We start from the raw sequence: 15,163 nt of genomic DNA on the forward strand, positions 1-15,163 counted from the left end.
TGAGAAATCGTCTGTGAAAATGAGGTGACACTGTCAAACCTACCATCTGTGATCACACTGACAGAAACAGCTAAACTGAAGCATCACACAAAAAGACAGAAAGCAATGTAAGTGAATCAGTGAATTAAAGACCATTTTAATGGCTTCTTTAGCTTTTTTAATAAAACCATGTTGAGCTGTAAGGATGTTGTGGTTAAAATTAGGCAATATTAAGGCTATTTTACACTGAACATGAAAATTTGCTGCGAATGTTTGGCGTGATAAAGCTTTTGAATCAAAACAATAGATCCCTACTGGGCTATTCACACCAGGCACGATCGTTTGTGGTGCAAAAAAGCAAGGATTTTTTTCCCGCCCTGTGTGTTGATTTTCCCCCACATCAATCTCAGATGAAATGTGCTATCCAATTAGATCTGAGCTTAGATTACATGCACAGGACAGCTGCTGTTGCACAAAAGGAGCTGAGTGGTGGCGATGTTCCGAAAACCAGTGTAAACAGTGAAAACGTCTCAGGTTACATATGTAACCATGGTTCCCTGACACACTGCATCCTCTAGAGGCCACTGTGAGGGAATGCCTTTGGCATGGCTGGTGTCTGAATCATACAGGTGTATCTTAATAAATTAGAATGTCGTAGAACATTTTATTTCACAAATCAACTAAAATTTTGAAAATCGTGTATTAAATAAATGTAATGCACACCGACTGAAGTAGTTAAAGTCTTTAGTTATTTTAATTGTGGTGATTCTGGCTCACATTTAACAAAAAAAAACATCTCACTATCTCAACAAATTAGAATACTTAATAAGACCAGTAAGAAAAAGTTAATTGTTGGCCTCCTGTAAAGTATGTTCATTTACTGTACATGTACTCAATACTTGGTAGGGGCTCCCTTTGCTTTAACCCACCTCCTCAATTCGGCCTGTTATGGAGGTGATAATTTTTCTGGCACTGCTGAGGTGCTATGGAAGCCCAGGTTTCTTTGACAGTGGCCTTTATCTTATCTGCATTTTTTTTGGTCTCTTGTTTCTCATTTTCCTCTTGACAATACTTGGTGAGTTTGCTGGCCAGTCAAGCACACCAACACCATGGTCATTTAACCAACTTCTAGTGCTTTTAGCAGTGTGGGCAGGTGCCAAATCTTGTTGGAAAATGAAATCAGCATCTCCAAAAAGCTGGTCAGCTGAAGGAAGCATGGAGTGCTACAAAATTTCTTGGTAAATGGGTGCAGTGAATTTGGTTTTCAAAGAGTACAGTGAACCAACACCAGCAGATGACATTGCACCCCAAATCATCACAGACTGTGGAAACCTAACACTGGACTTCAAGCAACTTAGCCTATGAGCTTCTCCACCCTTCCTCCAGACTCTAGGACCTTGATTTCCAAGTGAAATACAAAACTTGCTCTCATCTGAAAAGAGGACTTTGGACCACTGAGAAACAGTCCAGTTCTTCTTCTCCTTAGCCCAGGTAAGACGCCTCTGACGTTGTGTGTGGATCAGGAGTGGCTTAAAAAGAGGAATACAACAACTGTAGCCAAATTTCTTGACACGTCTGTATGCTTTGACCCCAGCCTCAGTCCATTTCTTGTGAAGTTTACTCAAATTCTTGAATCAATTCTTTCTTGACAGTCCTCATAAGGCTGCGGTTCTCTCGGTTGGTTGTGCATCTTTTTCTTCCACACTTTTTCCTTCCACTCAACTTTCTGTTAACATGCATCTACTTCTCATTCCAGCCTGATGACCCGACGGTAGCTGCTCGCATTTCAGCCTGTCTGAGTGACATTTCTAGCTGGATGAATGACCATCAGCTTCAGCTTAACCTTACAAAGACTGAACTCCTGGTGATTCCAGCTAACCCATTGATTCATCAAAACTTCTCTATACAGCTGGGCTCGTCAACCATAACTCCTTCGAGGACAGCCAGAAACCTAGGAGTTGTGATGGATCATCAATTAAGCTTCACTGACCACATTGCTACAACGACCCGGTCCTGCAGGTTTGCCTTATACAACATTAGGAAGATTAGACCCTTCCTGTCAGAGCAAGCAACCCAACTTCTTGTCCAAGCTCTTGTTGTCTCCAGACTGGACTATTGTAATGCTCCCCTGGCGGGCCTTCCTGCATGTACTGTCAAGCCTCTGCAAATGATCCAGAATGCAGCAGCGAGGGTTGTCTTCAATGAGCCAAAAAAAGCTCATGTTACTCCTCTCCTCATCAGGTTACACTGGCTACCAGTAGCTGCTCGCATCAAATTCAAGGTACTGATGCTTGCCTACAAGACGACCACTGGCATGGCACCAACTTAACTAAACTCACTGGTTAAATCTTATGTGCCCTCCAGAGGTTTGCGCTCTGCAATTGAACAACGCCTTGTGGTGCCATCCCAAAGAAATTCAAAATCACTCTCACGGACCTTTTCCTGGACTGTGCCCAGCTGGTGGAATGACCTCCCAATCTCAATCTCATTTTCAAGAAACATCTAAAGACTCATCTTTTTCGCCTGCACTTAACCTACTAACACCAGTACTTTTCCTTTTCTTGTCTTTTTCATTTAATAAAAAAAAAAAAAAAAAAAAAAAAAATGATATACACCTGGCTATGTGTTCTATACTAGACTAACTGAGACTTGTCATGGCACTTGTATTCTGTTGTTGTTCTCTTGTTGACCTGACTGCTTCTATTGTTCTCATTTGTAAGTCGCTTTGGATAAAAGCGTCTGCTAAATGATTAAATGTAAATGATTAAATGTAATGCTTGGATACAGCACTCTGTGAACAGCCAGCTTCTTTGGCAATTAATGTTTGTGGCTTACCCTCCTTGTGAAGGGTGTCAATGATTATCTTCTGGACAACTGTCAGATCAACAGTCTTCTCCTTGATTGTGTAGCCTAGTTAACCAAACTGAGAGACCATTTTGAAGGCTCAGGAAAACTTTGCAGGTGTTTTGAGTTTATTAGCTGATTGGCATTTCACCATATTCAAATTAGTAATTTGCTAGTGAATTGGTAGGTTTTTGTTAAATGTGAGCCAAAATCATCACAATTAAAAGAACCAAAGACTAAACTACTTCAATCTGTGTGCACTGAATTTATTTAATACACAAGTTTCACAATTTGAGTTAATTTATTGAATTAAATTAACTTTTCAAAGACATTAAAATTTATTGAGATGCACCTATACAATCAAAACATGACAAAAACATTGGCCAACGAAAGCCCATGACGTCATTACTGGCGTGATTACAGTATATAAGAGTATCGGGAGAATGTGTCAGCCGCTTCTTCATCTGAAGATCACATCCAAAGCAAGGCGAGACTTCTAAAGGACAAGGTCTCTCATACTCCAATTAGGGTTGGGTATCGATTGGGTTTTATTCGATACCAGTGCCATTTCGATAATTTTAAAACGGTACCTAAGGATAATAAATGTATTTCATGATCTGGGTCATTATCTAATGCAAAACCACACATAATTTTTCTACTGTATCTCTGTCAATCACTCTGATATTTAGTTAAAATGAGTGCTGTCTGTCACTGTCTTTTCACAGTTATGTGTATGACTGTATGCTCATTCTTTATAAAGTAGCAATACAACTTTTGCACAGTAGTGTATGCATAAAGTAGGTATAATTAAATGAAGTATATTTAAATAAGTGTAATTAAAGTATGCGTTCGTATGTGTTAAGGGCTAGATTGTCGCTAGAGGAAACAGCTGCGTGTGATGAGAGGTGAATGGATCGGAGACTTTACAGTAGATGACAAAACGATTGCTCCCTCGTGACCTTTTGTAAACTGTATTTATGACAAAGAACTGCACAGATACAGATATTCTAACAATCTGTCAATAAACACACCGTGTGTCCTCTGTTTGTTTTTGAGTCCGCTCGCGCTGCTCCAGCGTGGCTGCGGATTGAAGAGTGCACTGAAAAACGGAGAGGAGACCGCTCTGCCGCCGTTTTCAGATAAAATTTAAGCTCTGACTCTGAGATGATCGCGAATTTGTGTACAGTTTATGGTGCTAAATGCTATAGTGCCGCTAAAAAAGCCTAGTGACGCCCGTGCTTCTTGTGTACATTTCGGAGAACCAGGACAAATTTAAATCGATCGCTCAGTCATTTAAGAGGCACCGAAATAAGGCACCGAAATCTGCTTACTTATTCGGTTTGGTACATACCGGTTCCATAGGTACCAGTGCCATATTGGCACAGGGTTTTGGTACCCAACCCTAACTCCAATACCCTGCATACCCCAATAATTTACCTGTTAAGGGCTGGGCTTTGGGCCTAAACTGAGGGCAGAGCTGGAAGTCTTGGAATCAAAAACCTGTTAACCTGCATCCAGATGCAGGCGTCTTCAACTCGCCTCAACTTACATGTGTCAATGTTTACGATATTACAATGTTTACGATGTTACAATGTTTTACAATGTCTGCATGATTGCCCTCTGTTTGAGTGCAAATCAGCAGGCTATCACTGTGTAATCACGACTGTGACGAGTCGGGCGGGGCTGAGGGCCGTGGGAACGGGTGAGGACCCACCGGTCTCGAGTCCCATGGAGGAGATGGAAGGATATAAAACAGGAGCGACAACAGTGACGGATGAGAGAGGACCAGGCCTGGGCTTTTTATTTGAATCTATTTTATTTGTGCACATCAGTCGTCCGTGAGGGTTGTCCCCGTCAGGGGATGTTCTGTAATTGCCATACAAAGTTAAATCAAAGTACGTAAATTAAATACAAAAAGTAAAAAAAATGTTCTTACTCAAATTATTCTTATTGTATTTTTCTAGTGCTCAAATAAATCACTTATATGATGTCTAAGTTTCTGTCTAGTGTTTCATAATTGAAAAACAAATATGCAGTGGTATGTTTAATGACTAAATAGTTTGTAGAAGCCTTCAATACAGTTGGTAAATAGTTTTTATATTGGGGGGGGCTAGACATAGTTTCAAAAAAATGTTTGTAGGAATCTCATTTTTCATGAAATCTTCTTCAGATTTGAAATAGAAACTCATGAGACATGCAACTTTCAACCCATTCCTTTTCTTGATTGCTCCAGGACTGATTTTATGTATTTTTATATCAAATAATAAAAATAATTCAGTGTGGTAAAAAAATTCCAAGACACTTCAGTGTCTATAACTTTTTATATTTTTGAGCATTCTCAAATCTGGTTGATAAAAAGTAAAGCCCAAATTGTTTTCTTTCCAAAGACACCAAAATGATGTAAGGAACTGTAGCACAGAAGTAAGGAACTGTTAAAGTTTTAAGTAAGGTAGAGCACTTACAGCTGTGAGTCCCATAATGGGGGGTGCTGGCTAACAGGTTAAGGGGATAAGGCCAAGCATCTAGAATTGTATACTAGACCCTGGCCTGTCACCCAGGAGGCTACTGCCAGCTCTGCATGCAAGGTACTGACCTGACATGTCCTTGGTGGCAAACAGGAAAGGTGTCACCAATGATACATAAGGTGAAAAATATGGCCTGAGCCATCTAAGAAAAAGGGTACAAGGCTGGCAGTGCTTAACTCATACCATACAGGATTTTAGAAAACTGCACAGGATGCTTAGCATGCACTCTTACCACAATGCATGTTTTAGAAAGTGCACAGAATCTCAGTGTGTGCACTTACCATAACTTAAATTCTAGCACTGTTGCTAAAGGTGTCACAGAGGCTGTTTCTTAGACAGGCCTAATCATAAGAGCAGCATATCAGGGAGGCAGAAGGTGGCCCTTCTGAGCAGAAAGAAATTGTGAAATTCAACTTGAAAGGAGTAACAGCACGATGAAGTTGCAATTGTAAGTTGTCTGTAAGACACTCAAGGAAGTCTGACTTGAAGAGTAACAATGCAGTAAATGTGCATTCTCAAATGTAGCCTATGTTGATCCAAATATGGAAAGCACTTTCAAATGTAACTATCTGAGGTTCTCTTCAGAGACGTTCTGTCACATTTCTACAATTACGTATGATTGCTATGTAGTATGGGTTTTTCTTTTTGCCTGAACATCTTCAAGTGAGTGGTGGGACAAACCGAAAGCTCCCTTTCAGTCGGTCACTCTCGGCGCCACGTCGGTGACCGACGAATCTGGGATATCGCTTCGATAGACCAATCTACTTTGAGTGTAAACTAAATGAGCCAATGCACATTGTCATGCAATTATTGCATCCAGCTGCCGCTGATCACTGCGTGAGTATAAGAGGGCAGCAGGTGCAATGCATACCAGCTTTTCGCTTTGGAGCCGAGCGTTAGTATCGCTCTGCTCAACTGTGTCTGCTGTGAACTACGAGTTCAGCACGCTCTTGGAAGCTTTGTGTGTTGGCGAGACGGCGCTTCAGCGGCGGTCATTCCTGTGTCGAGTGGATTGCACACTTCAGGCTGCACTACCCCTGTCGTGTTGCAAACGGCCAATTCCTCTGTGTGCTCAGTCATACAGCCCACAAGCTGTCTCGAGCAATGTTCCCGGGAGAATGGCGACTCCATCCCCTGACGTTCCAGCTGATTTGGAGGCGGTTCAGAGCCGCTCAGGTAGACCTGTTTGCTGCTCCAGAAACCTTTCACTGCCAGTTGTTCTGGAGCAAGTCTTGCTAGTAGCGCCATATTGGTCCACACGGACCTGGTTCCCAGAACTAGTGCTCCTTGCGACAGCCCCTCCTTGGCCAATTCCTCGGACGAAGGATCTACTGACTCAGAGATGGCGCTCCATTTGGCACCCGTGTCCAGACCTTTGGAAACTCCATGTCTGGTCCCTGGACGGGACGCAGAGGTTCTAGGTGACCTACCCTCAAGAGGTAGCGAAGACCATCACTTCGGCAAGAGCACCGTCTACGAGACACACTTACGCCTTGAAGTGGAACCTGTTCATCGAGTGGTGTTCTTCTCACCGAGAAGACCCCCGAAGATGCCTGATTGCGGTCGTGCTGTCCTTTCTGCAGCAAGGGCTGGAGCGAAGGCTGTCTCCCTCCACCCTCAAAGTCCAGGTTGCTGCTATTGCTGTGTACCATGACCCTGTGAATGGGAAGTATTTGGGTAAGCATGACCTCATCATCAGGTTCCTTAGAGGGGCCAGGAGGTTAAATCCATCCCGGCCCCCCTGTATACCCTCTTGGGACCTGTCTCTAGTGCTTAAATTACTACAGCAGGGCCCATTCGTGCCTTTGCATTCAGTTGAGCTAAAGTTTCTTTCATTGAAAACTCTGCTCCTGCTTGCACTGGCCTCCATCAAGAGGGTAGGGGACCTGCATGCATTTTTGGTCGACGATTCGTGCCTAGAGTTCGGGCCGGCTGACTCCCAGGTAATCCTGAGGCCCCGGCCTGGCTACGTGCCCAAGGTTCCCACTACTCCCTTCAAAGACAAAGTGGTGAACCTGCAAGCGCTGCCCCTGGAGGAGGCAGACCCAGCCCTGGCTTTGCTTTGTCCCGTCCGAGCATTAAGGTGCTACGTATACCGGAAGCAAAGCTTCAGGACCTCAGACCAGCTCTTTGTCTGTTACAGAGGCCGGCAGAAGGGGAGTGCCGTCTCCAAGCAGAGGATGGCCCACTGGATTGTGGATGCCATATCCCTGGCTTATCCAGCTCAGGATGTGCCCTGCCCGTTCAGGTTGCGTGCTCACTTAACTAGAAGTGTTGCATCCTCCTGGTGCGCTGGCTTGTGGCGGCTCGCTGACAGATATTTGTAGAGCTGCGGGCTGGGTGACCCCTAACACGTTCGTTAGGTTCTATAGCCTTCGTGTAGAGCCGGTATCCTCCTGTGTTCTCACCTCAAACGGGTAGTGGCACTGAGAGGCCCCGGTTAGTGTCGGCTTGCTTAAACTACTCCAGAGTGTCCATACTGTAGACCCTGTTGAGATCCTCCATCACCCTAAGCAGCTGGACACGGCGGAACGTCCGGCGCCAGGCCTTCATGATGTATCCATGAGAACCATTGAAGGGTGGGTTCCATATTGAGACCTAAGCGTTACTCATATGTTTATAGTCCACGGTATAGCCTTAGAGCCCGTGTTTCCCCGGCAGACTTCTGCCTTCCCAAAAGGGTTTTAATCACCTCATTTGACAACGGTGAATGGAGCTACTTGTTCTGAGCCCCGGCCTACACCTAATAGGGGCGCAGGCGGTTCGCACAGGGCACTGGAAGGGGCAGGACCCATTGCGCTTTGATAGGGATCCCATATTCGTAGCGTCGAGAGTGACCGACGGAAAGGGAACGTCTCGGTTACGTATGTTAACCCTCGTTCCCTAAAGGAGGGAACGTAGACACCACGTCCCGTCGCCATGGTTGCTGTACCACCGCTGAGCTGCCGGGTCCCCGGCTCGGCTCCTCAGCAAAAAACTGGTATGCATTGCACCTGCTGCCCTCTTATACTCACTCTGTGATCAGCGGCAGCTGGATGCATTAATTGCATGCCAATGTGCATTGGCTCGTTTAGTTTACACTCGAAGTAGATTGGTCTATCGAAGCGATATCCCATATTCGTCGGTCACCGACTTGGCGTCTCCGTTGCCTCCTTCAGGAAACGAGGGTTACCATACGTAACCGAGACGTTTTCAATACTGAGACAATTCTTCTTTGTATGTGTTCCTTTGCTGGCATTTTCCACATTTCCTTTTTTCCCTTAATAGCAAATTTGTCCATTCTAATGTTCAATTTTACCAAACTAATGGCTGCTGATGACTGAATTTAATTCTGCCAAAGTTCGTGCTTGTACTTTAAGAGTTTGTTAAATGTGTAACGTTAATATATAAACTGACCAAGGAGGAGACAGGGAGAGACCTAACAACTTAATATGGTTGCATATGGAGATCTTGGGAGTGGTGCTTTCAGCTCTCAGGCTGGGGTGGGCCCTCATAGATCCAACTAGGAGTTATAGGCTTATAGCTAGCCCTCGCAGTGAGGGGAGCACTTCCAAGCTCAACCAGAAGGCAGCACTAAACTAGAAAGGGCAGTCTAGCAGGGCCCGATTAGAGACCATCAACTGTTACAGCTGAACATAGTCCCATGCTGTATATCTAGATAGAGTATGTGGGTCCCATTTAGCCAGACTCAAAATAATCTATAGAAACCATGGAACCCAATAACCCATTCATGCATGAAGAGCTACTGCTCCTCAGAGCCAAAGCACTCAGGGAGGGTATCCACAGAAACACATCTACAGGTTCTTACAGGTCCTAACCCAGTAACAAAGTCAGAGGTACAAAGAGTAATGTCCAAGTAATGCTGCGGAGAAAAGCTAGTTTGTGATTTCACGTAAAACTAGCAATAGAGAGATGAGATTTAGATTGTACTCACCCACCACGGCTCCCACGCATAAATCAAGTTAATGGATATATTCTGAAGGAATCAGTAGGTAATTCTATGAGACATAGCAACTAACCAAAACATCATAGGTCCAGTATGAGAGACTGCAATGCAAGTTCAAGAGGCTCCTGCTTAACTTCGGTCAGGTGGAGGGGATGGTGGCTTCAGGGGGGAGGAAGATGAGAGCAGATGTTAATACCCTCAGAGGGAGGTAAGTAGATATTTTAAGTTTTACTCTGGTCCGGAAGAAGGCGTTGAGAATGCCTCGTCTGGATCACCTCACTCAAGTCTTGGATGCTAACATTTGATTCACGCCTCCTTTGAGTCCATTTTTTTTAAATGTAGCTTGAAGCTAATTGTACCTCTATTTATATTTTAAGATGTCTTCTTGTAAGCATTATAGATAGTTTGTGTTTCTAGTGTAGAAACAAACTTGACTTATTTTAATATTATGCTGTATACTGAGCAGCGGACATTGTTAAATCCATATACGAGATGCATATTTGAGGAAAAATGTATTGTTAGTCAGCACCACTGAGCATGCAGAATGTGATCGATCGTTTCTCGCTTGGTGTGAAAGCACCGTTTTTCTGTGATTCGCCTCGCTTTTACCGTATCAAGTACAAACATTGTGATTATAATTCAGCATCAGCGTCTCTGCATACCATGAACCTGAATCTCCTGGTAGTCAATCATTGCCTTTGAAGGATGGCTTTCTTGGCTTCTTCCTCTGCCGGTGGGTCATCTAGCTCCAGTTTAATGGCTTGCTGAGGGATATTGGCTAAGGCTTTTTCCTGCACCATATGCTGGTCTCCAAAGTGCTTGGACCAGAGATGCAGGATGAAGCATAGAGGGGCTTCTTTTGCTGAAGAAACCATGCCATTTCATCTCGCTTTTACAAGTATTTGAGTAAGAAATAAGCAGCACTAACAACTCCCATAAACTCTTTTGCAGCTACTGTCAACTGGCTATAAATCATAACCGTTTTTTAGTTTTATTTTGACCGATCTCGGTTTCAGAATTGCATTGAAGTAATTTTATTATTTTCTGAAGTTTGTAAAGAGAAGAAAGTAGAAATGTATATTTTCCTAGTGGAAATTTACATGTTCAGGACTTGTTAAATTTTAGTGAATTGAGTGTGAATTTGCTTTTATGTGTGTAGATGGGTTTTATCTTGATTTTTACAACTGTACATCTTGCACTGTTTGCCATTCTGCACAGTTACACCTTATTAACACCTTGCATCTAAATGTCTGCTTTCATCTCCAGACTTCATTATACTTTAAGTGGCAAGATTTGCAAGTCTTATTTATACCATGACAAGTTGCATATTAAAATGCTGAAGGCATCGTCTTTTAGTTCAGTAATTAGATTTGGAAAAAAAGGGTAAAAAGAGCAAAACTGTTTAGTGTGGTGAAATTTACGGTACTAATATTTTTTTGAAAAATGCATTTAAAAAAATTCACACAATATATGTTTCAATAAAATGTTGCTGCCATGTGTCTGGATGAATGTAATAAAAATGCAAATATTATCAGGGACTTAACTATAAACATCTCAAAAGGTCCAATTAATGTAACATTTTCTTCAGATTTATCAGGAATGGAGCTGATCAGAATGATAATATTTTCATTAATTCATTTTCATTAATTTACACTACACCACTTAGTGTAAATTAACTAATGCTCACTATAGCACCCTGTGTGGAAATACTGAGAATCCATTTTGTACGTCCATTGCATTGCAAATGGCAAATTCTTATCAAGCCTGTGCAACTACAGGTGTTTGTGTTCACGTACTTGCATAGCATTTTCAGGCCCATTCTCAAAAATAGCACTTTTTAAAGCCTTCCGCGCATATTGTCTGTAAATGCTGAACAAATTTGTTATCTATTTTGTATATGGGTATATAGGTGTGTTTGTTCTGTTACCATCATGGTGATTGTATCCTAGAGTGAGACATTGCAAATAACCTACTGTATATTATCTTTTGATGAAAGCATAATGTGAGAAGATTGGATCTCAGGCTTTTAGTGCAGTATATTAACAAGACCAGAGAGCATTAGAGCATAATAATCCATTCAGAAGTTCTGTGATTTTTGCCACGTCATTTTCATTCAACATTCTGTCGGTAGCTTTTATAATATAATGCTCTCGGTTAAAATATACCACAAATCTTTTTGCTTCTTGTATGCTTCTCTGAGACCTTTTGGTCGATGTTTCTGAAATGAGTAGGAACAGGGGCCACAGGTTTGATGGACCGTGCCGAAATCTCTTATCTGACACATCTAAATGGATACACACACATACACACTCACCTTTAGCAGGCAAAAATTGTCACACTTATTATGTCTTATAATATGAGGTGAGCTTCTCAATGAATATTCTGCCATTTTGGTGACATTTATCAGGATTGTGGGAAGCTGAAAAGAACAGTGGGTTAGAACAATGTCCAAGAAATCCAGAATAATTAGAGCTTTTTCAAGCATGTTCAATAGAAGAGAGGCTTTTCATGCATTTTCATACAGCTCACACATAATAGCTCATGATGTTATTAGAAAGCACTGTGGATTTGCACTTTTGGTCTGAAAAGAGCTCTAGGAGGTGAAATGTTGCTGAATACTTGCAGATAAGAGTTTGAGAGAACATGGGCGATATTGTTTAGATTAGGAAAATATTCCCAAGGTACCGTATTTATAATGATTTGTGCAAATGCACTTTTTTCCCCTTATCCTTACATTGATATATATTTTTTGATGGCTATTCAAAGTAGCCTTGCATTTTAATGATTCTTGGCTCACAAATCACTTGCACATCTTTTAAAAATATATTTTATATTGCTAGATACAGTAGATGACCTCAAACTAGACATTAACAAAACATCAAAACGTCTAAATTTGATTTGACGGGGTCTTTAGCTTGGGAATATAAGGTAAGATGGTTAGCAGTACAGTAATCATACAAATGCCATAATTGTTGAAATTCAGTACATTTTGACAGTTTAATACCCGTCTATTTGACCTATCCATCATTTACTGTGACTGTGTTTTTTAAGTGATCTCAGTGAATTATGAATCTGTTTAATTAGCAGCTGGTGTCTCACTCTAAAATGTAAACATTAATGATGAGCGTTTGGGTAAGTCGTGTTTCCAATGACAACAGCGCTGAGATCAGGTGGTATTTAGTGGCCCTGTTATCTGTCTCGAATAAATGGGAGAGACAGACAGCTGTGTAAAGCATATTTGTCCCTTATGTTCTCCTGTCATCTGTGAAAACATCATTTTCCATCATACTGCGGGATATTGGCAGGCTGTAATGCGCTGTTGAGATGTTATTGCCTTACAGTCAATACCAAACCAATCAAAAAAGTGGCATTTTGTTCTTCTCTTGTCTTTAAATGCCTGACATTGAGGAGATTAAATGTCCTTTAAGCCTTTTTTTAGAAATAAATCTCTTTTCTTTACCATCTGCTTTGTCATCACTCTTGATTCTTTATGACTTTATCTCGTTTCTTTAGGATTGTATGTATATAAATCCTTTGCCGGTATTTGAGAGTGGGTCTATAAAGTGTTGTTATCAAACCATTTAGTATTCACTAATTAAAATATATTTACTCTGAAACAGAGTTTTCCAAAACCAAATATTATTTTTTTTAAGATTACAATTAACCAAAAGTGTCCCTAATTGGTGAATCACCTAAATATATGATATTGTGGCGATAATCAGTTATGCCAGTGTTGTGCTCTCACAATATGAACTGTTTTAGTCTTAAGGGATTTAGTCTTAAATTTCACAGCATATCTGTAATTAAAAGGGAGATGGAAAAGGTGTAAAAGAACAAAAGAGAGAGTGAGAAGACCTTTTTTTTCATTAATGTTAAATGAAAGTCACAGTAGAACAGAAGCTCGATCAAATTCTAGTCTGCTGCAGTTGTCAGCAAACCCTTTCTGACTTTTATAAATAAAGAGCCTTGCTTCTACATAATTAGGAAAAAGTATTCTCAGAGTTGCATGGATTCTACCCACACTTGAGGCTTTTGGGGAGATATGCATAAATAGGTAATTCCCAGCTGTAATTAGTTAGAATATGGAAAATAAGAAGAGTGTGTACCATAGAAGATAATAAATGTTTGACTTTGGGGCTGTTTGACTGAGCATACTGTAAATGGAAGCTTATTTAAATAGCACTAGAAAGTCCTATTCATTCATCGCTCAAACATTTCTTCATACAAAATAATGCATTTAGTTTTTGGAGTAAAAGAGGTGTCCTGGCAAACAAATTTTGTGTTTTTTATTTGATATCTATTTACTGAATGGAAGTTCCATTGTACGGTTAAAACTGCAGTGTTTTCCAAACAGGTTTCCCAAACACGCCCCTTGCTTGCCATTGGTCAGTCAAACAAACAGACACAAACTCAAGCTACTGATTGGCAGTGAAGCTCATCAGTCTGGCACCAATGTTTTGAAAGTACTATGTAACTGTAGCATTTACAATTTCAGTAGAAATTCCCCAACAAATGGATATTATAGAGATATTTTAGTACTGTTATAGAGATTCTTTAGTACTGTTACAATCAAAAAGGTAACACTTTATAATAATAACCAATTCCAATTACGGTATCTAGCTGCTCATTAACATGCCTGTTATTAACATATTCCACGTATGACCGCATTCTACCTCCCTAATCCTATCCAATACCTAAACTTACTAACTATTAATAAGCAGCAAATTAGGAGTTTATTGAGGCAAAAGTCATAGTTAATGGTTTGTTAATAGCGAAAATTGTATTTTAAAATATTCGCAAACATTTATTTTGTGAATTGGTCCAACAGGATCATTAAAATAGCTAGTTTAAAGGAACAATTTATTTACATCTGGTTTTATATGAACGTGTGGTTTGCGCATGGTTACATTACTGGACAATTTCATTAAATCGTTCTTGCCCTCGTTTTTTATATCCTTCCTCTTTTTGCCATGACTTTCTAAATCTTTTTTTTTTTTTTTTTTTTTTTACCCCACTGGCCATAGGGTGCCATCACCAAACAATATGCTTTTCTGAGCTTTGTGCTAGTGAAATGTCACTGCCCATCTGGGAACATATGGTCCTCACCTTGCAAAAGGCCACAAAAGCAAACCCTTATATGACAAAACCTGTGATAAACCTGTCAGGATACAGACCATTATGTCTGCATGGTGGGAAATGTTGGCATTTTGCCAATACTGATGTAATATACGGTAACACTTTATTTTATAAACACTTTATCTTAACTAGTTGCTTATTAGCATGCATATTACTAGAATATTAGCCATTTATTAGTAGTAATTAAGCACATATTATTGTCTTATTCTACAAGACCTTATTCTAGAATTTTACTCAATACCTAAACTTAACAACTACTTACTAACTATTATTAAGCAGCAAATTAGGTATTTATTGAGTGGAAAGTCATATATAATTGTGAATATGTGTTCTAAAGTGTTACCTAATATACTGTTTAGGGAACATAATTCAGTACTTGAAATGTGATTCCAGAGTTCTGTTTAGTATATACTGCACAGTACTGCATACTTTTATTTTAATTGTAGTTTTGGACTCTTGGTCACGTATTAATCATTTACAAAAATGATAGAAATTGGGGTGGGGTTAAGCAGGTTGGTTCTAGACCCTTTTTACATGAGCTTCAGGTATGTCTGTCGTCTCAACCCCCTAAAACTATTAGCAAATATCTGAACCATCAGGCCAGTGTTGTTTCCTCAAGAAATATGTTTATGTCCTGTTAGTTTAAGTAGATTTTAAGCCATTTTCACAAACACAGTAAGGTACTGTTTATTTAGCTAGCTAATTGTTATTTTTTATATCTAATGATCTATCT

At 40.6% G+C, this 15,163-nt stretch overlaps 1 protein-coding gene across 1 annotated transcript in view; it reads left to right on the plus strand.

Annotated features, from left to right (window-relative positions):
* The window catches only part of LOC127956544 (proton myo-inositol cotransporter-like), a 74,900-nt gene that overhangs the window by 11,352 nt on the left and 48,385 nt on the right, over nucleotides 1-15,163 (plus strand). The gene's annotated exons all lie outside the window — the stretch shown is intronic.

Source organism: Carassius gibelio, chromosome B4, assembly GCF_023724105.1.
Source record: "Carassius gibelio isolate Cgi1373 ecotype wild population from Czech Republic chromosome B4, carGib1.2-hapl.c, whole genome shotgun sequence".
Taxonomy (NCBI): domain Eukaryota; kingdom Metazoa; phylum Chordata; class Actinopteri; order Cypriniformes; family Cyprinidae; genus Carassius; species Carassius gibelio.